Source organism: Poecilia reticulata, linkage group LG5 (assembly GCF_000633615.1).
Source record: "Poecilia reticulata strain Guanapo linkage group LG5, Guppy_female_1.0+MT, whole genome shotgun sequence".
Lineage (NCBI taxonomy): Eukaryota > Metazoa > Chordata > Actinopteri > Cyprinodontiformes > Poeciliidae > Poecilia > Poecilia reticulata.
In genome coordinates this window covers 17,642,856-17,668,317 of record NC_024335.1, presented here as the reverse complement: position 1 = coordinate 17,668,317, position 25,462 = coordinate 17,642,856, and the positions used below count along the sequence as shown (strand labels likewise).

The window sequence follows — 25,462 nt, the reverse complement described above, 5'->3', positions numbered from 1 at the left end:
GGGTATCGTGATTTTATCTACCAGTAGCAGGAGAACGGAGCTGCGCCAAGAAGCTAACAGAAGCTAACAAACACTGAATAGAAGAAGAAGAGCTGCCATCGATACAGTTGCAGCCAAGCATGATTTAATGTTACATAATACAGTTTTATCAAGTTGCTCAAAGTCTAAACTGGTATTGTTGAGCATTTAAGGTGTAAAGTTTACCTTTGACCAAACGCCCCCCAAAGGCATCCCAGCGCCCCCCTTTTGTAAAAATGTCCGCCAGCGCCCCCTGCAATCCTCTGAACGCCCTCTGGGGGGCGGTACCGCCCACGTTGAGAACCGCTAAACTAAAGGCTTCTGAGAGTTCTTCCAGATAACTCCTCTTAGTCTAAAATACTACAGAGTGATTCAGTTGGCTGCTGAGAGCGACGCTGAGTGAGAAGTTTGCAGAAACTCATTCATGAAGAGTGGTGGCAATTTGGGCATCTGCCGAGGGCGCCATCTTGTTGGGGGTGGACACCATTACCTTCACAAGTCATTTCATGTGCAAACAAAGGGCCATATAAGCAAACACTGACCACCAATGATTATCAAAATACACACATCATATTAAATCCCTGGATTCAAATACAACATTAAAAGCTTGAGCAAATTCATAACAGAACAATCTGATCCTAAACCTTAAAAAACACATGGGGAAGGAAGGAGGTCCCGGGATCTCTGTGGGATTTATTAGATGCCTACACCGCTTGTAATATGAGACTTAGTTTGACAGAGCATCAAGCCAATTCCTCAGAACAAACAGAAAACGGCCCATTATGAAGAGATGTTTCTCCATGCGTGGCCGAGAGCTTACAGTGGAAGGAAAGAGGACACACACTCGCCCCCAGCATCCCGAGAAGCTGTCACATTGATGCAGTACACTCAGACAAAATGTTCAGAGCGCACGATTCCCTCGGCTTTCGAGCTATGTGCTACTGAAGTGTAAAAAGAAATTAGAGGGTGCCTTCTTTTAAGAGGAAGCAATCATCAAGAGGTTGTTACATGTGCAAACTTTCTCCGGAGGCCTCAGATGGAACCGTTTTTTGATCCGGGGATCTGAAATGCGTCTGTCGCAGAGGCCTGCTTGTGTGTTAACGTGTGTGTTTGAGTTTCAGAGGGACGGTAAGCCGGGGATTTAGGGCACGGTTTTCTGGGTTGCAACTAAATGCCACCTGTCTGTCCCAAAAAATATAAATAAATAAAATCCACATAGAAGACTTAAAAACGTTGGTCTGAAAAAAACGTTTACAGAGAGCTGTCCTCAGCGCTCTTAAAAAATGAACAACAACCCAAATCTGACTGAGTTATAGGTCAACACATTCTTAATCAAAGGAAAAGTTACTGAGAGATGTAGGAGTAGCACATCTTTCTAAAAACTTGCATGAAGTTACGTGACAGTGTGTGGCTGATTTCACCTCTTTGTTAGTCAGCCTGGAGCTTCTTTAGGCTAAAAGTGAAGCTTCATGTATTTCACATTTAGTCCTGCTGCAAATAATGATTTCTGAGTCGTATTTTAGAGCGCTCCTGAGATCTGCCTTTGGGCGTGGGGTTGATATATGTCTAAAACTAACTTTTGGATTGATTTAAAATGATTTTAAAAAAACAGAAAACCAAGCCATTTGCTGCAGTTTGCCTCATTATTCGGTGAAAATTGCATCAGTTATAAAAGCGTAACTCTTTGGCATAATTTTCTTCACCGAAAACAAAACATAAGGTATTCCTCGTGTTGTGCAACAGAAGTCTAGTTTTGGCTAGTTGCTAAGGGCAATTAAAACTAAATCTAATCATTTAAATCCAAATCACTAAGTGGGGGCACCACCTGATCGAGACCATCAAGAATAAATAGCCAAATGTTTCAGTCTCAGTTATTATTTAGGAATATCTGCCTGATAAACTTTATAAATAATTGATGAAACCATAAGTCGAGCGCTGGCGTTATCTGAACATAAAGATGCTTCACATCATGTAATAAACACAGACACTTCTCTCAAATATACAGAATTCAACCTTATGTGATAGTTTTTGGATAGTGGTCAATCTTCTTAAATCTTGACTTTTGATCAATTATGATCTGTCCAACATTTTTGCTCTAAGATTTTTCCAGAAGATTCTCTGAAAGTTGTGAGCAGCGCATCGTTTCTCCTTCTGATCGCTCCAGCTCAGCCACTATAAACAGAACCACTCACGTCAGACGGGTGTTTTCTTGATGGGTGATAAAATCCATCACCTCGCGAAAAATTTTGCCCATTTCCACACGAATCCGGACGCACTGCAGCTTAAGACCTGAACAATGCAAGCAGAATCATCTCCAAAACAGCCCAGAGCCACCAGGTCCAGTTACTGGTAGATAATGTTGAGTTTGTGTATGTCACATAATGTTTGTTTGCTCACTGAAAGTAAAAAAAAAAAAGAATTAAAGAGTGACTCATTTGAGCATGTTCCCCTTTTCACACATTATTATTAACGACGCCAGTGTTTTTAGATCTGAACTCTTTAACGTGCATTCATTCTTTTTTTTTTTTTTTAATGAGGGTCTTATCCACCATTAGCCTCGCTGTCATTTACCTTTCTCTCCAAATAGGATGCAGAGTTCTTCCTGGCAGCCTGAGCACATCCTACACTGACATCCTCAGTCACCTGAAGAGGAACTGCATCACTCCATGTGCATTTTGCTTGTGTTCCCCACCACCTCCAACTATTTGTCTTTGCATGCCCCGCTGATCTAAGTGCCTGCATGCACACAGTGAATTAAAAGTGTCCCCTTTTTCTATCTTCTTGCACCCAGGTGCGCAGATCCGCTCAGCAAACATGAGCCTGACCTCGATAGTTAAGGAAAAACACCAGACACCCAGATCTGCAATGCAAATTGTCACCACACGATCCTCTGGAATGACTGTGAAGGGCGACCAGTGTAGCCAATTAAAATTTAATTCTCACTTCATACTTTCTCATCCCATGCAGCCACACCTTAGCAAACCAAGCTATTTCATGGCAAATGCACATTTTGCACAATAAATCACTCAGAGAAGAGATGGATTACTTCCACCCGTCATTTTAATGATTGGCCGTTTTCCAGGATTATGGGAAAGTTAATGTTCTCTTACCAACCGGAGGAGATTCCAGTGAATGTCAAGGTGAGCACAAGCGCACGCTTTACAGCCCCTCTTTTGGATTCAGGGAAATATTTAGCGGATTGGAAGAGGAGGAGAGCCTTCTGTGATTCGCAGCGCAACACTTTGTGCAGCGTGCCGGGGAGCACAAACGTCTCTGGACTGTCAGTTACTGATTTTCACTTTTTCATTTCTTTTTTTTTGTTTGTTTTCAAGCCATCCACTGCTGCAGAGAGACATCCAAAGCACTCGGCATCCATCAGTCAAATGTTTGTGCACTTCTCCTCTCCCAGTTCGACTTTTCATCACTCAACTGGATGACGCTATGCAGTTGAACTGTTTTTCTTTAAACTTTCTTTTTTCTTTTTTTTCTTTTTTACCACTTAAACCTCACCCCATGCTTTTGCTCCAGACAAGTAAAATCCCGCCCATTGTGTACCAAACAAATAATGTAACTCTATGATTCATTTGCTAATGGGTAATATTTTAAACATAATTTTGTATGACTCAATGCAAAATATATGTAAAAAAAAAAAAAAAAAAAAAAAGAGCACAAGACAAGCAACCAAAAGTTCAGTATTAATATTAAACCGAACCCAGACATTTATACCAAAGACTCCAAAGCTAATAACAGTGATGGCAAAGCCTCTGGCTGCAATTTATTCAAAAGTTCAAAGTCAGTTCATAATTTCTTCAAATTATTTCGGGCCACAAAAATGTCTTTTGGTGCTCATGGTTCACCTGTCCTAGTTGGACACAACGTTAAAAGCCTTATATGTATTCTGTCATTTGGCTCACTCACTGAGGAACAAAAGCAAACAAGTAAATTGCTGCTCCATGTGGTTTGCTGAGCGTGGTCTTTCTTTCTTGTTTGTTTTTTATTTAACGACACGACATGAGATCATCAACAAAAGTTTTCATGAAAAGCTGTCCAGGGCCATAAAGCTGGGACAATGAAATCCTCTGCTTCCCAAATGTAAGACTTTTTTGCCTCTTGGCTGCGCAGATGTTGAGTAAAAGAAGACAGAACGACAGATTTGTCTCCTGTTTGGTTTTCAGAGAGAAGTTTGAGACAACAGAGGCTTCTCTCTGTGGGCTTCAATGTGAGATTTAGTGACAGAATTTGCTGCCTTTCGCCTTCGTGCCTCAGTGCAGTGGAACAACGGGGATTTGAATTTGAAGTCGTCCTTGTTTCAGATGAAAATCCCTGCTTAGCTCGTGGGCTCTGTTAGCCTGAGTTTGTTCTGAGTTTTCAGTGTCTTAGATGGCGTCCAGTCAAAGCTAACGAGTCCAGTCGGCCCACCCAGCAGGCCTGTGGTCGCTCCATGCAGCCGCTCTATGACGACACGGGGCGCTGGGGAAATGTCTTAAACAAAACCTGTTAAGTACAAGGAAGAGATTCTTATATCTGAGTGTACATTTGTTTTAACTTTAGATAAAAATGGTGAGGGGGAAAATCAGATATTCTGACAAATGAGGAAAATGTAAAACTGAAACTGTTATTAAAAAAAAAGTGCAATCATTGTCATTTGCTATTTGTTAATTTTTCATCTTTCTAATCATAGTGTAAACAATAATATGTGCTTTTAATTACTACAAAAAAAACTCCAATTCAAACTTTTAAAAGCAGTAAAATTGCATAATAATAACTATTAGATTTAATGTGGACCGTGAGAATCTGAACTATTACTATTGGTCTAACAGGTTATTATGTTTAGTACTTTGTTCTTTGCCGTCTCAATTTTGTGTAAGTTCACTACTTAAGCATGTTGTTCAACTCTTGTATGAATTAATTACCTTAAACTCTAAATTAAATGCAGCCACTCTCACACAAGTCAGGCTGATATATGTGTAAAAGAAGACACATATATCTGGTGTTTACTTACCATGTAACATTTTACTCTTACACTTTTTAAAATATTGTATTGTTTAAAACACTACACTTTTTTTGCTGCAGCTAGGTTTTTAGTTTTTCTTTAGCTTTTGTTAGGTAAAAAATGACAAAGATTAATTATAAATAAATTTTAAAAAAGGCAGCGCCTGATTGATGTGCATGGTGCGATTATTTCTCCCGGGAAAAAATTTGCAGGTCTTACTTCCACCTGGTGTTTTATGACTGATTGTCCTCTCGATTACTTCCAGTTTGTGTCGCTCTACAGAATACAAACAGAGTTTTAACAAACTCAGTTTGCACATCTCTCAATTCAAAGAGATTTTTTTTTAACCGCCTACATAAGGAGGATAAAAAAACAAACAAACTTGTGAATCTTCCACATAAAAACAATATAAAACTGTTTAAACGTTACACAAAAGCGTATTTTCTTCCTTAACCCGGGGTACGCCTACAAGTTGTACATCTGTTTGCAGACGTCCTGATCCTGTGTCTGTTCTAAACTTTGAAAACTGATCCATACATTCAGCCACAGGAGGAGGACTACCTCCCTCTACTTCATTATCTCAGACAGCATAACCTGCCGCATAACCTTATCGCTCCCCAGCAGCCATGTGGGTCAGCCTTACTCACTCGATCTTTTCGGTCAACTTAAATGCCACCCGATCGTTGTGGCAGACTTTGGGAAATAATATGCTTCTGCCAGTGTAATTCGAGTGGACCGTCCAGCGCAGCCTGCTACCAGTAATCCTGTAAGGCTGCAGGACGCGGAGAGGAAATGATGACCGCAGACTTGGTGCTCTGGCTCCTCTTGCTCTCCTTAAACCTGTGGCCCACTTTCAGCTAGCAAGAGAAAAAGGCACACGTTGAAAAACGACTGCCAAAACTTTGATCGACGTACTGTCCGCTTAACGTAATGAAAAACAAAGGTGAAAATAACGCATGACGGATTTTGTACCCGCTTTCGCCAGCACGCCGTCAATTGCTGTACATATCTGAAGTTTATTTGTGCTGATGAACCAAACGAGGTCTGGAGTTGCTGAGTCGATGAATTCATCAAAGGCATCTGCTCGTAAATGGATGCACACAGACATGTTTGGCTTAGAAGGCTGCAGCAAACAATGCATGACAGAATACACCAGAGGAAAAAACCCAGCATCAGCAATAAATAAAGCAAAAAAAAAAAAAGTTTTTTTTTTTTTTTCAAATTTAGCTGCATCCGTAGAGTGAAACGTGAATCCACCTCAACAATAACCTGCTGAACCTTTTCCCTCGTGGGGAAAAAGAGGAGGAAGGCTGACAGCCGTGGCAGGTTGCTGAAAACTCAAACCGCAGGGAGCCGAGGAACAACAGGGACAATGTGGCCTGACGTCCCAGTGAGTCAGTCTGTTAGTGCAGCGGCTGTAAACCTCTGTGGTTTTAGTGCCGCGTTTGTGGCTCTTTGTTTTGTTGTTGTTGTTGTTGTTGTTTTACTGGCCCTCGTATGTGGCACTCTGGCACAGGTCAGAGGTCACATTCAGCATGTCTTTTATTCATGGACAAGATTATAAAACTATAACCATTTTTACTATTACCTGCTGCAATACATCGTCGCCAGAATTCAAGAATAAAGCTGGTCAACAGCCAAAAAACAAAATTGTCTGGGGTTTTTTCAGCTGTTTTAGGGTCATTTTGATGAGCTGGATCTAAAAATCACACTGGCTTTGCTCAACCAAACGGATGTCATTTTTGGATTCAGCCGTGCAGAACAGTCTTAATTCAGTAAAAAAAAAAAACAACTTCCAAAAAATATTCTTCTGTAACCCAGTGTAATGTAGTTGTTACAGTGTGAGAAAAGGTGCTTTCTTCATCGCTTCTTTCCTTTCCTCCTTATGTTTCCTTCTTTCTCTTCCTCTTGTCTTATTTTTAGTCTGAATATCCTTCCTTCTACCTGTCCCTCAGTTCCTCTTCCCTTCATCCTTCCGCCTGTCCGTGTTCTCTGCGTCCTTCTTTCCTTCCTTTCTTTTGTGTATTTCACTTCCCTTCATTCTTTGTGTCTTTACTTCTTTTATTCTTCCTCTTCTTTCTGATCCCATTGCTGTTTTTCTTCCTTTCTCTGTTTTATCCAGTGTCTGTAAAACCTGCTGCTGTCTAATAACAACACATTGTAACCTGCTGTACTGGAACTAAACAAACATCTGATTTGATGCCCGTAGTTGATCGAATGCTGACTGCAATCCTGTAGCTACACAACAAAGGCTTTTTCAGCAATTACCACCAACCACTTCCTTAACTGCCTTCCCAGACTCACAGACATTTACTCTCCTTTAACAATGTCGATGCTGTGAAGGACGTAGTGTTGTGGCATGATTGAGAGACGGATCGCGCTTCAGCTAATTAGACGGTGGGGGAAACAGGATCCGTTAAGTGTTTACATACGTTGCACTTGCTCTCATGGGTCTGTGCTCCCATTGTCACGCTTGACTTGAAGCCCAAGCGCGCGTGCTAACTCACCCACGTTCACGCACAAAGACGGTGTCATGTTAGGTCGCCACGTAGCAGCAGCAGTGTCTGGGGGATGCCACCAGCTGGCAGATGTTTTCCTAGTTGCAGCTCATATCGCAGGTAGGAAACAAAAAGAGGGAAAAAGCTTGTGAGAAATAAAGTAAAAAAAATACATGATCAGCGAGTGTCTTAGGTGACTGTAAAGCTTTGGGAGATGTTCAGGCTTTGAGTAGGGGCCAAGAGGAATGAAACGCTCACGGCGTAAGGTCAAGCAGAAGAAAACCAACAAGGAATAAACATACTAAAGGAACTACTATCAAAGCACTCGATGCCGAGAAGCCTTTAGAGACGCGGGAAAGTGAAAGGGATTAAAGTCCAAGAGGAGTCAGACATGAAAGAGGCCGAAAGGGATTCCAACAAAAATAAAATAGTGGCTTGGAAAGCAAGAATAGCCCAAGATGGCAAAAAAAAGAAAAGCGGGTCTGTGAACATCTCATCAGAGTCCCTGAGTGGGACAGAGACAACATCATCAGATGTTGAAAAGAGGAAAACCTCTCCCTGCTTTTGTGGATAAATTATTTTCTTTTCTAGACTGTTACTAACACACAAGACCATATTAACATTGGTCTTGTGTGGTCATGTTACATTTTCACATTTTACGACTAGTAAGTGTAAATCTAACATGCTGTTGTAAAGGAAAGAATGTGATCACATTGGAAATCCTCAAAGAAGCAACTCACACCACCGAGGGTTCAGCTTTCACACTCTTGCTTAGCTTGTCAGAGACTGTCTGGGTATCCAGGAAGAGAGAGCACCTTCACAGCATCTATAATACGTTTTTACACATCAGGCTCAGCCACAGATTAGTTGGTTTTAACGCAGAAAACCTCAAAGTGTCGGTAAAAGCTCCTGCAAGCTTATAACTCATTGACGATCCAGTCTGACTCGTTTATGGATTGTTACGAGCAAAATGTAAAGACGTAGCTGCCTAGTTGACAAAAACAAAACAAAACAAAACAAAGTAGGTTTTGAATTTAGTGATTTTGGGGTTCAAAACCGCGATTAACTTTTCGACCTAAGAAATTTTTATCCGAGGTAGCGCTCACTGGGAGTGTAAGCTTAGCCCAAATCCAGAAAATAAAATTTAAAAATAATTAAGCAGAGCACAACTGTAAAACGTCTCCTGACTCACTGCAGCTAGCAGCAACAAGCTCCTGCACAACGTTTTGTCTCCAATACATCTCCCCTTTATTCATGCGAATAAACAAAATCACTGGCATAAGCGTACTTCCAGACTCAGGAGGTGAGACTTTGAAAATCTGCAAAGTGATACAGAAATAGACTTCTCTTGTTCTTATTCTCCAAAGAATGTTCCCAGCAGCTCAGCAAAGTGCTAACATCATGAGGTTATTTCCTGGTGGAGGAGCAAAGACTTCCATCGCTACTCATCACACACTCCTTATATAAAGATCCAGCCTAAAACATGTCCTCCTTGTAGGCTTGTATTAACTGATAATCATCTGCAGTCGATTATTTCTTTACTATATTAGATAAATAAAAGAGCTTCCTTTCTTCAGCCTGCAGCTTTTTCCTTTTCCTCATGTCGGCTGTCTGTATAAAATGATTTGAAAGCTTTGTGGAAACTCTTCGCTGAGACAAAGTAATATCACTTTCCATTTGTCAGAGGAATGCTTTGCACTACTGAGCAGGCAATCTCTGTTGCAGCAGAGATGAAAGAAGCGTATTCATCTAAGCTACGTTTCTGCCACATCTAATTTTCACCAGGTCTTTCATCCTCCTGCAGCTTATGACCAATTGTTCTTTTATCGGACCCTGATGAAAACCGTCGGACAAGCAGATGCAATTAGGTTTTTTTTTTTATTATTATTGAAGAGTTTAGGAATGGTGTGTTTTTTCTAAGCTATTGTACGCAATGTTGCTCCGATTTAGGCTTACTTTCGGGATCATGTCATTTGAGGAACAGCTAGTATAAGAATCTCAGCAGTGGGGTCAGCTGTTGATTTGACAAAAAATGTGCAGGGGTTTCCAATTTAACTGAGTAGTTGTAGACTTCAAAACTTCTCCCCAGGTAAGGGAAGGTAATTTTATCTTTATAGCACATTTGCAGCTACAAGGCAATTCAAAGTGCTTTACATTAATTAGAAAAGAAGTACAAGCAAAATAAAAGAAAAGAAAAGCAAAAGGAAAACAAAAAGCACTCCACAATTAATAAACTAATAGGAGTTTCTCAGGATAAACTAAAAGAAAAGTAAAGTATTGGTTCCCCACATTTAATAAGAATGAGCAGTCTGTCATTTATAAACTAGCAGGGGTTTCTCTTGTTCTGATAAAACTAGATGTCGGTTCTCCATGTCTGATTCTATGCTGTCTAAGTTTGTTCTGTTTTTTTTTGTTTAACTAACAGGAGTTTCTCTGGGTTTTTCTCCGATATTAAAAGTTTAACGCTAAATGTTGATCTACAGTGATAATGCTAAGTTTGTTTTAATTTCTGCTCGAGGCTGATAGGCTGGAAGAAGTTTATCTGGATAAGCTAATAGCAATTTCTCTGGATAATAATCTAACATAATCTAAAAAAGTATGAAGGTCTAAAGTAATGAGTTCTCCACAATTTCTAAAAGTCTTGATGTAGCAGTTGCCAGAAGAAAGTCACTCGCCCTCTGCATTATGTTAGGTGTAATATTTGGTGCAGACGGGTTTGTGCTGAAAGACTATTTTTGTAGGAGTTTCATTAAGCCCCTGATTTCACACGAAAGGAACATAATGCAGCAGCACACAGTGACGATTTGTGAAGGATTTGCACCCGAGTGCAGAGAGGAGGACGGCAGTCGGATGCTGAGGTGAAGGTTTATTTAAAAGAAAATGTGCAAATTGGAGGAATAAACGTCTGAGAGGCATCTGACTGGAGAGAGCAGAGACAACGGTGACAGCCTCCACAAGCATAGCAGATTCAATAAAAGAGGGATCTAACAAGGAGGTAATGAAAGCGAGAGGCTTTTAACAGCGGGGAGGTGATTACTGGTACAAGACGAGACTAATAACCAGAGTGCAGTCCGGCCGGGTGGGAACCTGAACTGAGGCGGTGAGGGAAAATGACTAACGTAGAAATGAACACAGACGCGCCAGAATAGGAGACAGAAGGACTTTACGAAATGGGAAGCTAAAGTCTGGTACCAACGTAAGGATCCAAACCCAAACACATGAAAGAACGAAGAATATTCACAAAAATGTAAACTACTAGTGCGGTAAGCAAAACAAATTTAAAAACCTCACAACAACTTAACTTGACTATACAGGACAAGACTCCATGACTATCATGCTATTTTATTGGAAAGAGATTCCAGTAAGTCCACCAAAAACCAGCTTAACAGTAGGAACTGGAAAGACTAACTCAAAGGCAACATCTGGAAGTAACTGAGATGCTACAGTAGCCATTTCAAAATATTTCTCCTTTTCCGTTCTACATGTTCACTCCAGTCCAGTTACAGTATCGATCGGATCGGTTTAGGAAAGTTCCCAATTATTTTTTATAACATTTTATTACAATAACTCCAAGTCATAATTTTTATCCATGATTGTTTGTTTTATCCTTCCAGATAAAGTTTGCTTCTTTGAAGTTGTGTTGGCTATGCATTAACCTGCTTGAAACAATGAGACAATGTGAGATATTTAATTCACGCTTTTCCTGCACAACTGAAATGGATTGTTTATGAATGACCCTGGCGATTATTTGTTGTTTTCCTCACTGTGTTTGGCATGCATCTCTGAAGTGATATAACTGCATGTGGTAGCAACATACCACTACATTTCTTATTGTTTGATTTTATTACAGGAAAGAGAATAATGTATATGTTTACTGAAAGTTTACAAAAGTTAGTGTGATGCCAATGTTCAAATGTTGTTTCATCTGTCATGAGACCCAAAACATGATTATAAGTACCTGATATGATGGGCTGTGTGGACAGGATTTAGTATCACTGTTACTTCAAATGCCGCTCTGGCAAGACTGAATGTCATCTGGTAAATAGCAGGGAGCCACTTAATTTCACAGCTGAATGTTTTCAGACGTCACAAGCAGGAACTCCAACCAGTGCAACTGAAAGGAGCCTGCAGGGTAACAAAAGTTGAAAAAAATGTACACTCTATTCTAGCCATGTAAGGCAGATAAGATAATGTGCAGGGGTGAGGATGGAGAAATAAGTGGATGCACACACACACAAAAAAAGAGGTTCAACTTGTCCAGCTCAGTAATTGCGTGTTTCATTGAATGACTTCAAATTCTCGGTGATACTCACAGTGCATGATGCAATTGTCTATCTTTGAACATAACTGGCCCAGAAAACAGCCCTAATTCGCTTCATTTTATACGCTGAAGTATAGGAAGAAACTGCTGAATTAACACTGGGGTGATGAAATTGTGCACCACAGTCTGCTGGGGAAAGAAAAAAAAACAATCTTAATGGAAATAAAGACCAGAATAAATGAGGGAAAGCTGAAGTTTGAAAGTCAGATCAGAAACACTTTGATGGATAGAAGACTATGAGAGATGGATATGACTTGTTGGGAGAATCCATGCTGAGATGAAAACATACAGGTGAAACAGGTACAGGCCAATTTCTTGGTAAGTGGAAAATCCATTAGAATAAAGTCTGGTCAATATTTAGTGGAGTAAAAAACTCTAACATTGAAAACCTTTGAAAAACTCCAACCTTTAAGTTACATATGTGAAAATGTGGAAAAGCCACTACTAGCTCATATCTGGTGCAGGATCTGAAAATGTATTTTCCAACTAAATAATAATGGATTTGATCAAAGTTTGGATTTTTTTTTTCAGATCTTTGAATGTGAGATTTGTGCTATTACAATAATAAAAAAAAGAATTTTTACACATCTTTAATAGGGTTAATGTCAGTGAAAAGAACAATTAAAATTAAGGGACAGTGCCCTTTGGGAAAGTGTGTAAAAGGTCTTAGAATGGTTTCCTTCTTTAATTTAACGTCATTGTGTTATGATAAAAAATAAATAAAACTGCTGCTGTTCTCCAACAATGAGCTTCTGGGATTTCTGTCTCTCTTTACAGCTTTATCTGTCACGGCTGCGGCTGTTTTGAAATTCATCGCTATTGTGACAGTTTCAGTGACCAGCTATTTTCCAAAGCAATGTTCTGACTCATGAAGATAAACATGCATCTGCCTAGTTTGAATGGCATGTTCTCTTATTTTGTTGAACAGTGACTTGGAGAAATGGGCCTCGGTGTCACGTCTTATTTATTCCCCAGGGAGACAGGAAGTAATCAATCTTTCTTCAAAAGATTTAGCATTTGTCGTAGCTCTTTGTTTCTCCTTTAAATTGTTTAAAATTAGAAGTTTTGTTTTTCTAAAATGTTCGATTTTACTCATCTCAAACAGAAAGGTGGGGATAAATCTCAGCAGTGCTGCTTTTAAAGCCCCCACTTTGTCTTATTTATTAATGCTTGAGTCTGCATTACTCATTCTGCCAACCAAACGTTAAAAATCTGTTAAAATGTAATGTTTTGATATTCTTCAAGACAGTTGCCCTCTGCAGGAACCCGCCTGCATAATAAACAGAAGCACAATATCTTTTGGAAAGAAAAAATATCGGCACTAGCTGAATCATTTTTGGCAAGAGCAGGCGGGGCCACCACGGGGATTTGTCACTTACTTATTTGTCATCGAAAATATCTGTAAGATGGCGCTACAGAGGACAGACCAATTGTTTCCTCTGAGCGAGAAACGTGTACGTTTCAAACGGAGCATTATCGCCAGGGACCACATCCGGCTTTCAGCAGCATCGCTGTTTGAGTGCGGCAGAATGAACGCCACACCTATACGAACAGCAACGTGTCAGCAGCAATTAAAAAGATCCAGCTACCGCATGAATGTGAAATCTGTCTCTTCCGCTGGATTTATCTGTCCGCTTATTAGACCGCAGACGATTTCAGGTCCTGTGCGGCTCTGTGTGCGGGCGGCGCCGTCAGGTGCCGTGACCTGCGTCCTGTTTAGACGTCACGCAAAGAGACAGCGGCTACTGGTAAACAAACCCCACCGCAACAGCTGCCCCTTTCAATGACCCGAGACAGGCAGAAGCGGATACAGCGGTGGAATAAGAATTTAACACACCGCATCGAGTTTTTAAGTTTTCCCACCTAAAAATACGGAGAGGTATTTATCATAGCAATATCTCAACTGTGAGAAACAGAATATATAAATAATATGTCTCTCTTCCGCTGTTGGATAGAGTCTTGCCCTGGTGACGGACGGGCCGCTGTCCAGGTACCACACAAGATGAGCGCATTTTCCTCCTCTACACTCATCGGAGGTTGAACTTTTGTAACCCCAGATGCAAAAGTTCAAAACTTCACTTGTCTCAGTTTTGTCGCAGTAGAGCAGGTCAATCAATAGTGTACTCTTCAAATTAGAAAATACACCCTGTCAAATTAGAAAAAATAAATAAATATTCACATGTATCTCATACATGGGGTTATCATATTTTGTTGACTCATATCTTTTGTTGCAAATACAATAGACGAGTTACTTCCATCTATTAAGCATTTCATTTAAATACATAAAGACGGGTTAGCGGGGTAATTTACAATTCATATGCAAATAATAATATCCTTAATGAAGTCGGTTTCTGATCACGTATTTCAAACTTACCCAATTATTCTCGACTGTTTTATTTGAACAGTCAGATTTTTTTAAATGAAACGTTAGACAAAAGTACGTATTTTCTTGTGTGAGTGTATATAAATTGTCAAAGAGATTTAGAAAATTGTTCAACCAAAAATCTGCTAAAAAAGCATCCGACCCCACAAGGTGCATGTAAGCGACTCCATGGCACTGAAACCTCTATGGGATTTAATATGTGGACCTGATTTCCTCAGCGTGATCAGCAAAGCAGATGGTTTCTTTGGGGTTTTTTTTCTCCAGTCATAGTTATCAGCTTTTTGTTGAGCTCTGCCTGTAATCAGACATGGAAATCACACCAAAAAAAAGAAACTGTGACATCTGGGGTTTGTCTGCTCCTGGGTAATAACTTTTTAACGAGAGTGAATCATTGTGCTTTGTGGCTCCACTTGTCTTCACTTTTGTCATAATCTCCTTTCAGCATGGTTGGCGTTGTATTTGTGCGAGTGACCCAAAGGAACGGAGGGGCGGGGGAGGGGCTGACCTGTGTGACAGGAAGCATCGTGTTGTTTTGTCAAACAGGAAGGCCGACCTCAGACCGCTTCAGGATGAAAAGTGTGTGTTGCTTTTCTTTGAATTCCTCAAGGATGCAGGCAAACGGAGTAACCTTTGTGGTTTCTGTGTTTCATGGCAGAACAATGATGGAGGGATGTCAAGTGGAATTTTTCTTTTTTGTTCCCATGACATTTTGTTCACCACAGATCTTTGACACAACAAACCTCACTGTCCTACATATGGGCTTCAGAAGAAAGAACACACAAGAAAACACAATGTAAAGTCATTGTAAATAAAGAGAAGATCCCTTTAAGATAGTTTTTACCATGACTGTAACAAAAAAAACCCAAACTATTCAAGGATATTCTGAAAATATAAGAGCAGTACAGCTAAAAAAAACACACAAAAAAATCACTGCACGGATCAATCTAGAGACCTATGCAGACAATTTTCAGCTTCAAGCTGTCTTTAGGGCATGTGTAACAGAAACGTACCCCTTAACATGTGAAAGGGCTTGTGACATAATGCTGAAAATCTCAAAATGTAGGTAGGTTGGGTATTTTTGTGCCCACCTACAAGAGCAATCAGAATAGCAAAAATGCTTGTACTGTCATTCACAATCATGAACTACCTGATTCAGAGGGTTTCTCTAAAGGATGTCACTCTGTGTCAAACGTAGCAGTGGTATAGCCCCAGTTTACAGAACGGGACACACAGGGGAGGATCCTGTGTGTGTGGTTCCTGATCGGGGCTGATGGTTGTGGAGTTTCCATGTGTGCATGTGTATTATCTGTATGCACTCTGGCTTTAGCTCACCGTCTAAAGGCCTGTTGGGTTAATAGCCCACGCTGAATTACCCCTAGGTGTGAGTGTGTGTCTCTGTCATAGACTATTGACTTCTCCAAGATGAGCCAAGCCTCTTAGTACAGTAGATAACCACCAGCAGCCTGTAGGATTATAAAATAATTCATCCTAGGCTGTGGAGCGTGTCGTCTTTAAATTAAAAACATTACTTTTCAGGCTGACGCCAATGAGACAATGTAGTTTTAATTGAATTAAGTGAATTAACTTGAGCACCAAATTAGTGCAATAATTGGCTGCAGACTATCTGTGATGCAGATAGGACTTTGCAGCTTCTGGCCTTCTCACTGGAAAAGTTGTGTCAGCTGGATGCGACCTTCAGTTTCCTGACTTCCTCTCTCAAGGTCTTTGGCTAAGTTTGATTGACGATAGCGAGAAACGGCGGGACAGACACAAAGGACTCTGTCCGTATCGATTGGTTGTACATCCGTCCGTCGGATGCGTCTAAGCTGTTGATCCATCAGATTACGTGCACGACTGTCTTCTCTTCATCAACCAGAGAGGAGCAAACATGATTTTCTTTTTTTTTAAATCATTGTTTTTTAATCTCAAACTCTCACCTCATCGCCTCTCAATACAAATCAAATCTGTGCTACAAATTGCCTGAAATGTTTCCAGGGGAAACTCTTTAAATGTATCGGTGCAGCTACTAAAACCTAATCTTGATTTGCAGCAATAGCTTTACATAACATTAACTCTACGATTACTGCTCCCCTGATAGCCAGTGGGGATATCTAAATACTGAAAGTACAAGCATGGTGTGTTAAAATCAGATTTGCACCGCATTTATCTGCAAGCGGAAAGGCATTGTTGGGAGCAGGTAGAAGAGGTTACGCGTAAGCCATTTGCACACACCAAACATGATGGAGGCAGCATCATGCCCTGTGGATGTTTGTTTTTTTAGTTTGTTTTTTTTTTTGTTTAGCAGGTATAAGTAATGGGAAGATGGATGAAGCTAATCGCAACATACATTTTTATAATTATGCTCACAGTTTATCTGACCTGTTATAAAAGAAAATGCCTGAATGTTATTTTCCTTACACTCTGTGCAGGTCTCTCTGACATAAAACACACTGAAGTCCTTGGCTGTAATATGACAACAGAAAACTAACTATGAATGTTTTTGTAAAGAGACGTACGTACACAGAGCTCTGATGTGTTTTATGTCCCTCTGTGCATGACAAGTTTTGACATCCAAGTGGAGTCAAGTGAGTCTCCCAGCAGACAGAACCACAGACCCAAGAGACTCACCACTCAGCCATTAGAGAACCACCCCTGACCCAAGAACCTGGTAGCGGGTCAGCACACAGGAGACTGTGCTGTGCTTGTGCTCTGCTACAAATCGCTCATCATAAAAAGCAAATGGCTCACTGATGTTTTTGTTTTTTTATTTTTTTTTTACCAATAAATTTTTTTTCTCAATTTCAGTGTGGGAGCAGGCTTTTTTTATTATTTTTTTTATTTTTATTTTTTACCATTATTAGCAGTTTAATCTTGTATATTGAATTACCTTACTGGCTAACAACTCAACCTGCTCCTGCTTTTCATGAATGTTCAAAAATGTCAAGACCACCACACTGCTCTGGGCAAGAGGCAACAGATAACTATTTGTTCCTTACAATTACTATTATTGAAATATTTATGGCTGAATTATCTCCATGCAGAGAGGTGGGGTGGAGTGAATAGATGTCCCCATTTTCTCCAGGGATGTGTGTGTTGTAGGGGACAGGAAGTTTACTTGGCTTTTTTTTTTCCCCGGTGTGGCAAACCTGAGAACAGCTGAGGTCGAAGTCTTTGTTTGGTGTTCAGTCCAACGTGTTTGTTGTTGGATGCTTAGACCAAGCAGACAAAAGAATCAGATTTCAGTCGACTGCGTGATCTGATGATGAGAAAGTGGAGAAGCTTTCAATTTACCAGGAAATTTAATGGTTTTCTAACATTTCATTAGTTACATTGGTATTTGGAGTTACATTGTAACGATTTCTGTCATTTTTGAGGTATTTGGTTATATTTCGGATCACCTGTTTTGTTTAAGGCTTGTTGAATTATTTTTATTTCCAAATTTCTGCTTCCGTGTTGAAATATTTCTGTAGCTCAGTCTTGAGCTTGATTTTGGTTCATTCACTTTGTCTGCTAGCGCAAAATATGAGGCTTTAAGCAAATTCTTAAATTATAAATAAAAATGTGTACATATTCTTTTTTGGAGAGCAGTCTGCATTTCCGTTTCTGGCTTTAAATGCTGGGTATCGGTTGGTCACAGTAATATTTAAACTGGCCGTCTTGTGGTGCAGCAGAGCCATTTTTGCATAGTGGGAAGCGATAGAGCCGCCCCCCCAGTCAGCTGCTGGCATGCATATGTAGGTGGAGTAATTTAAAAATCTACATTTACCAAATGCTAAAACACACAAGCACAAAAAATATATATATTATTTTTCTCCAGATATTTTTTTTAAATCTGTTGCAAAGCCATGATAGATTTCTATGTGTTGAAAGTTGAATTTAAACTTTTTAAGACACGGATGACTTTTTGAAAAGACTCTCATGATGCACCAGTTTAATCAGTGGTTTGCCTTTATTTTATGAATCTTCCCCTTAATATAGAGGAAGAGTTCATTCCTCTGCAGAGTTCATTTGTGAATTATTTCCGTAAACAGTGGATCCAAAATCCAAAACAGCTGCCATGTGTGCTTCATAGACTTCCCATGAAGAAGAATCAACAATATTTTAGTGCAATGCAAGACTGTACCACATGCGAAAATGCTTAGCCTGTGTTAGATTAATATTTCCAGCTCTTCACATCCATACTGTATTTATATTTTTAGTCACAGAGATGCTAAAACTTGCTAAAGGGATAAGCGGTGTTATGATGCAACAAAAAGAAAGGAGCCAAGAACACGAGGAGGTAATCTGATCAACGTCGTCCTCCCAGTTGTACGCAGTGGAACTGCATCTATCTGCTTAGTGAACATTGTGCAGTCCTTGTTAGAATGTTTTAATATAGAGATACAACATGTTCGTGTACTAAAAAGGAGGAGATTATTCTCTAAAAACCCAATATGAAAGAGAATTTATGCGAAAGGTTAATTTTCTTTTCTTCAGTGCGAAAACCGAAACGATTATGAAGCTCGGTGAGTTTGAAACGGTTAAGAGCAGGAAGGGGTGTTTGAACGGTGGAGTGAGAAAAAAGTAAAAAAAAAAAAAAAACCTAAGCTGTCAATTGCTTTCAGAAAATTACAATCATCACTCTGATTAGCGAAGTCCGAAGCTCACTCGTGTCATCATGGGTGTAGCGGCAAATCGAAAACAGGGTGGTGTTTTTTTTTTTTATGGATATTTTTTCCCTCACATTTGCAGTGCGATCATTAGATGAATCATTTTTGCGCTGTTCCACTTAACTCTGAGGTCGGTGCTAGCTGTCTCACTCTTTTGAATTAATGGCAGGTGAGAAATGGGTCCATGTGTAGAACCAGGTATGCAAACTCATTTGTTCACCAAGAGACGAGCAGTTATTAACTCCTGACCTCTGACTTACACCCCCGACGTGTGATTGAGTATTAGAAGCAAGTACATGCAGAATTAATAACTTCAATCAGCAATAACACAAACCTAAAAGAAAGAGTCAGTTACAGTCGCTTGCAAATATATTGACACTCTTTTGAACTTCATTACAGTGACACGATGTTTCATTATATTTTAGTAGGATTTCTATGAGAAACCAATACAATGTGGGACGTTATAAGAAGATGAAAGGAAAATGACGCATGGGTTTGATGTTTTTTTTTTTAAACAAATAAAGATAAGAGAAGTGTGATGTGTATTTTTGTTCAGGCCCCTGAGTCAACACTGTGTGGAATCCATTTGCAGCTGCAAGTCTTTGGGGCTGTGCCTCCTCCACCAGCTGTAAACATCTAGAAATCTTTGGAAAATAGCTTGAGAGCAGTCAGTTTGAATGGAGAGTCTTCACAGACAGCAATTTTCAAATGTTTTCAAATAGTTTGTACTTTGACTGGGCCATTCTGACACAGATAAGCTTTAAAGGGTTGAAGTCAACATTCCTAAAGGCTTGGCGCTGCCGCCTCCCTTCTCTGCTGTTTCCCATCGTCTAATTATTACTGTGCATGCTGTAGACATTCATGTTCTTGAGTTCCTCCACTCTGTTTCAACCATTCAACTTTCCCAATATTCCGCTCAATCAGGACATTCTGGCTCTGCCTTTTGGTACTGACATCTTCTGCGGTTTATGAAACATTCAGCTCTTTTGTGATCATCTTGAGCCCCATTGTTATGAATGGAACGTCCCATAAATCCTGAAAAATTCTGTTGGAAATTTTGCGCTTTTTCATTTTCAGCTAGAAACGCCATTCAAACTTTGAAATGTAGTCATATCATTCAATTACTTGGGTTTATTTCAGCAGTTTCATATCTTTTTAAGATCTGTCTTTGAGTTTTTCGCATTGTGCTCAAGAAAATCTTCAAAAAACAAACACTGGCACGCTAGCTCTGATGGTTCCCAGTCTAAACCTATGATGAGTTGGGATGAGGGTCAGAATTAGAGTTGGGGTTAGGGTTAGGTTTTGTGGGTTCACTCTTTGAGGCTGGAGGCCCACCATGATTGGTTCCCTGCCCGCATTTAGGTACCTCAAAGGGTATGCACTCTCACTCGAGATCAGGAACCACCTTGAGCAACAGGGACTATCTTTTATGGTTGGTGTATGGTGTATGTGGAGTGCTCCAGGGCACCACCTCTTGGTTTGTATGTGCTGAGTGTGCTGCGTAGAATAGGACTAGCATACTCCAGTGGGTGCAGTTGTCAAACCTATTTTTAACTCTTTCTTTTTTTTTTTTTACTCATTTTAGTTTATAAACTCTTGTGATCTTCCACTTTAGCTTCGTAATCAGTGTTCTGCATAAAGTTTTAATACTCTTTGGGTGGAATTTGTACATTGACTGAAGGTTTTCACTCCTCTTCCACAGTTTTTCTATTTGGGTTTTGCAAGCTTTTGCTTTATTCTGCTGCCTCCGCCTATTTCTTTTATTTCTACACGTCTTCTGCAGTTTACCTCAAATGTCCCTGCAATTTTCAGTCAACATTCACATTGCATTTTGGCAGAAAATGCAAATCTGTCTGGTTTCCTCTGTCTGCCTCTCCCAGATGGTTCTATACTTGCCTCAGATTAATCCCTCTGGTTCTCATATCAATCCCAATCCTCAGTATGTATAGTTCTCTTTCTTCATTAACCCCTGTGATTTATCCTTTTGTCCCCTGGTGTTTAGCTGCCTGTCCAGATCTCTGTGAAGTTTTTCTTTATTATCACTAAATTATGTGCTGAATGGTCTTCTCAAGCTCTTTAGAGGTCTGAAAAGGTCTAAAGAAATAATTAAAGGGCTCTTTTCACAACAGTGAAAGATTTTAATGGTGCCAATAAATTGAGGCACTATTTTTAAAAGGTCAAAGAAACCTAATCGTCAATTGGTTCCTTTCATTTCGTATGACTGATTTTTTTTTTTTAAGATAAAGAGAGAGAGCATAAACAATCTTTGCTTTGTATGCTTTTACATCTGTGTGTGAGTGTGTGTGAGAGAGAGAGCAAGAGGAAAAGAGTGATTTTGATGAATGTGTCTTGACGGATGGTGTAACCCCCCTAAGCCTTCCTCCTCATCCTCTCCAGCTCTTCTGTCACGGCCAAATATGGAGGTCAGACAAGCTCTTATAGCTGCTCCCCAGTGCAAGGGCACAGCTCACACACTCAACGGCATGCCTACAGGGAGGGCTGCTGTTTTCATTCATCCATTCATTCAGCCAATTGTTGGGAGGGAAAACTGAGACAGAACATGAAAATCGAAAGCAAGAATTTTACTGCTTTCTTTTCAGTCTCGGTTTCATTCGGAGAAACATATTGATAAAACGTGAGGCTCCTCTTCTGGGGTCTCTTCCTTTTATGGCCTTCATAGTTTAACTTGGACACAAAATGTCACCTTTTCCAAATTGCTATGAAAACAATATTGATCACCCTGTTTTTAATCCTTTTTTATGTCCTCGCCTTACATAACAATTAGCTGTGAATTATTCTCAATTTTGACCCATCAAATGCTTGCTATGGCAACGCAAGTTACTCTTTATTGTAGAAAAAGCATGAACAGTGGATTATTTACCATTTGGTTTGAAGAAATTAGATTTTTTTTAGTTTTTTTGTGTTGAAAGGTGTTCATAATTAAACTTTTTCTAAACCTTAGGACACATAAAAAATGCTTTTCAGAGAAACATTATGGAACAAAATTTTTAAAAAAAATTCAAATTAGTTTTTCATTAATGTCATTATTAAAGTTTTACCTGTAAGGTGTATGGCAAATATTAGTGGAAATTGTGATGGACTGTTTGCCAAAAGCCAACAGATTTATTCATTTTTTTTGTTGGGGGCGGGGATGTAATCGAGTCTTTGTCATCAGAAAGATTACAAAGATTTTAAAGGTCTTTCACTGACATAAATTCCACAAATAGCAATCAAATTGCAATGGTAACGAGGTCAAAAATGCATTTCTAATGTGAGTCAATGGCATTAAAATGCCAGAGGGACACATATGGTTGGTTTAAAAAAAAAAAAAAAAAAGTACCAAAGTACCACAAGCTATCTCAACAAAATGATCAGATTTATAATGATAATCTGGCAACATTTCAAAAGATTGGAGGGGGTTTGAAACCACCTGCAAAGTATTAGAAACCGCAGAACCACACATGTAGAAATGTAGCTACGAAATGAAAATCATTCCCCTGTGCTCTGTTGTTTAGTTGTGCCTTTTGCTGAGAATCCATCCACTTGCCAGGTCTGACAGAAACAACAGGCTCAGCTGAACATCCCCCCCAGCCCTCATCATCGTCTTCAGAGAAACGCTGATTGGTTAAAGAATGGGAGTGAAAATGGAGGATAACCTCCTCAGGGCTTCAGTTAACAGGCTTTCCTCTTAATGCCACTTTGTCAATGATCAGGGAAAATTACCTATTGTCATTGAGTCAAGGTCCATTTACTCATCAGAGACTGAATTGCATTGCTCTTGCTCAGTTGTGAGTGATAAAATTAGGATTCTCAGTTTGAAAAGTTAAGTTTTCTTACATGGAGCTCGACAAGCTGCTTGGCAAAAACTAAGCACATCTTCATCACAGGCTCTTTTAAACTCCCTCTCTTTAAAATTCTTCAAAACTACATTATTTAAAATGGCTGATACATATAAAATGAATTAGATTGTAAGAGTATGCTATCAAAGGACATAGAAAGTGGCATTTAAAACCACTTTTCAGCATCCTTGACAAAGATGTGTGAAATTCTTTCAAAGAAATGAATCTTTTATAGTGGATATAACCTCATTCTGATTTTTTATTTTATTTTTACCTTTAGTTCAAGCACATTTCTTCAAATTAAATCACAGGAGCAAGAATTAGTGGCATCCATGACATTTAAAATAAGATAAATGTAACTGAAACACTTTTACATTTTACATGCTTGACATGCTTTGAGTTTTTTTTTTAAACTTATAACTCTTTATGTCCAGTTAGTGTAAAAACATTATTTGATTTTTGACACAGAGGACCTGTCCTGATCTGTCCCCGCCATTCCTCAAAATGAAAAAGACAAATTCCAACTTTTGATTTAAGGTATTTGTGTGTAAATCTTAATTTGCCTAAATTTACCCCCATTTCTAGTCAAAGCAATAGTGGAAAAAGTCAACTGTGGGGGAAAAAAAGTCTGTTTGAGAACCAACGTTTATTGGTAAAGGTGATAACATAATAATCTCCAAACCTAAAGATTAGAGAAATGCAACAAAAAGTGACATTTTTTGGGAGGGGTCACCACTTTTCCACAACAATCTGCAAATTCTGTCTTCATGCCAACTAGCTGTTTGAGAGTGAAGCCAGAAAAAAAGTTTTGTCTGTCTTCACGTTGCAAATGTAAACGTGCAGGGCTGGAATGTTGAGCTTCGGTCAGAAGAAACTCACATTGAGCTTTTCAGCAATAAACACTCAATGTAGTTCTGGTGCAATCGATGACAAGGAATTCATATAAGCAGCCAACATTGTTTGTTTCTGGTTTTCCCACTGTCCACTTCACAGTTTATATGTTTGTATCTACATCAAATATATAATATCAACATTCTAAGTCCCACTACAGGCAGCACAAGTTTAAGCAATGGAGATTGCGCTGAGGTTTTACAGCCATGGATCTAGAGAGACTGTGCAAAGAGGAGTGGCTAAAGATCCATCTTTTTGTACTCTAACCTTGTAAAATGCCTTAGAGAAATGAGGAAGTGTTGTCCTACTACTTGTATGAAGTTTATAAAGCTCAGAAGCTCTGTTATTTATCTGGGTTCTTCCTCAGGAATTAGAAAGAGTTACCTATGTATACAATAGAAATACGCACAGTGAGAAGCGCTGTGTATGGGTGTTTGAGAAAGGGGAAGGGTGTCACAAAGTTTTCAAAAAAACACTTGAAAACTGCAAGAAAAAAGCTGTACAATTTATCAGTTTAAAAAAACAAACGAGAGAAAAGACAGTGCCGAGAAAGTTTTTAAAGAGTGAAATTATTTTGATAATTATTTGTCCTGTTTTCTTGTTAAACAGGAACATGTTGCAGTAAATGGAACCTCCTGAGGGTTTGCAGAACTGTAAGATGAGCTCGGTGCCTGAATGCACAGATTTGCAGTTGCAGTAATTAGGTGTCGGTACCCTGTGGTTTCTCTGTCTGTGTGGCTTGTTTTCTGCATGATTTTGCAAAAACTTTAAGCGTAAAACATCTCGGCGCAACTAAGCACAAGGAGGATGGGAAAGCTGGAAATTTAAGGCTGTTTTGTTCAGAATCACTGCATCACATTTGCAGTGGAAGTCAGGCTCCACATTCTGCACTAGCATAGATTTCTATAGCAGGGTTTCACAAATACAATGCTTTGTAAAAACTGCACAAAGGAAAAACAAATGCTAATTCAGCTTTGTGGTGGCATTAAAAGAACAACTAGAACTGAGCTGATCAGCTTTTGACTGCTTCAACGTGGATTCTGAAGTTTTACAGAGAGTCACGGGTTTGAGCCAGAATTTCATGACCGCTGAACACCAAGATGAACAACGGCGCAGACAGTTCAGCTAAAACAAACGGCGACAATTTCAATGTTCACTTTCACAATTTTACCTGATGTGAATCTCACCATATTAAAGTTTGGATTTTTACATCCAATCAATTTTTTGAGCATTTTCGTCTTTTGTTCCCCCCAATAAAATGGTGTGTTCTGCTTTTAATACTTAAAATAAAACAGAACAGAGCAGCTACAGTAATTTAAGCTGCACGCGTATATCAAAAGCATCTTCCATCTCTGACTGCTGAGCAACCGTATTTTCTTTATTTGTTCTTTCCTCTGATGTTGAATATAATGACACCAATAGAACAGACTGTACTGTGTGGTAGGATGGGGCTTGTTGAAGGTCAGTCTACCTGATTTAGACATAAGAACAAGGAAATACAGCTGGAATATGAAATTTGACATTTTAATTTGAAAACCTCCTGGTTATTCCACCAAATACTGATCTCTGAACTCTTCCTGAGGTAAAACAGTAATATTGCTGTTTCTAAATGAATATGAACTTGTTTTCTCTGCATTATCTGAGGTCTGAAAGCGCTGCATCTTTTTAGTTATTTTGACCGTTTCTCATTTTCTGTAAATAAATACTAAAGTTCTGCTTGGGATTTCGGGGACATGTTGTCAGTAGTTCATAGAATAAAAGAACAATGTTCATTTTACTCAAACAATAAACCTATAAAGGGTCAAATCAGAGACACTGATCATTTTAAGCGGTCTCTTAACTTTTTCCAGAGATGTATATATATATATAT

At 39.3% G+C, this 25,462-nt stretch overlaps 1 protein-coding gene and 1 long non-coding RNA gene across 2 annotated transcripts in view; one reads left to right on the top strand and one right to left on the bottom strand.

The window, feature by feature from the left end:
• drd5a (dopamine receptor D5a) overlaps positions 1-25,462 on the bottom strand; it is a 78,996-nt gene that overhangs the window by 46,262 nt on the left and 7,272 nt on the right. The window lies entirely within an intron of this gene.
• LOC103465023 (uncharacterized) lies at positions 13,343-14,021 on the top strand. The gene is made up of 2 exons (XR_533740.2): positions 13,343-13,709; positions 13,786-14,021. It is a non-coding gene; the product is annotated as an uncharacterized LOC103465023 (long non-coding RNA).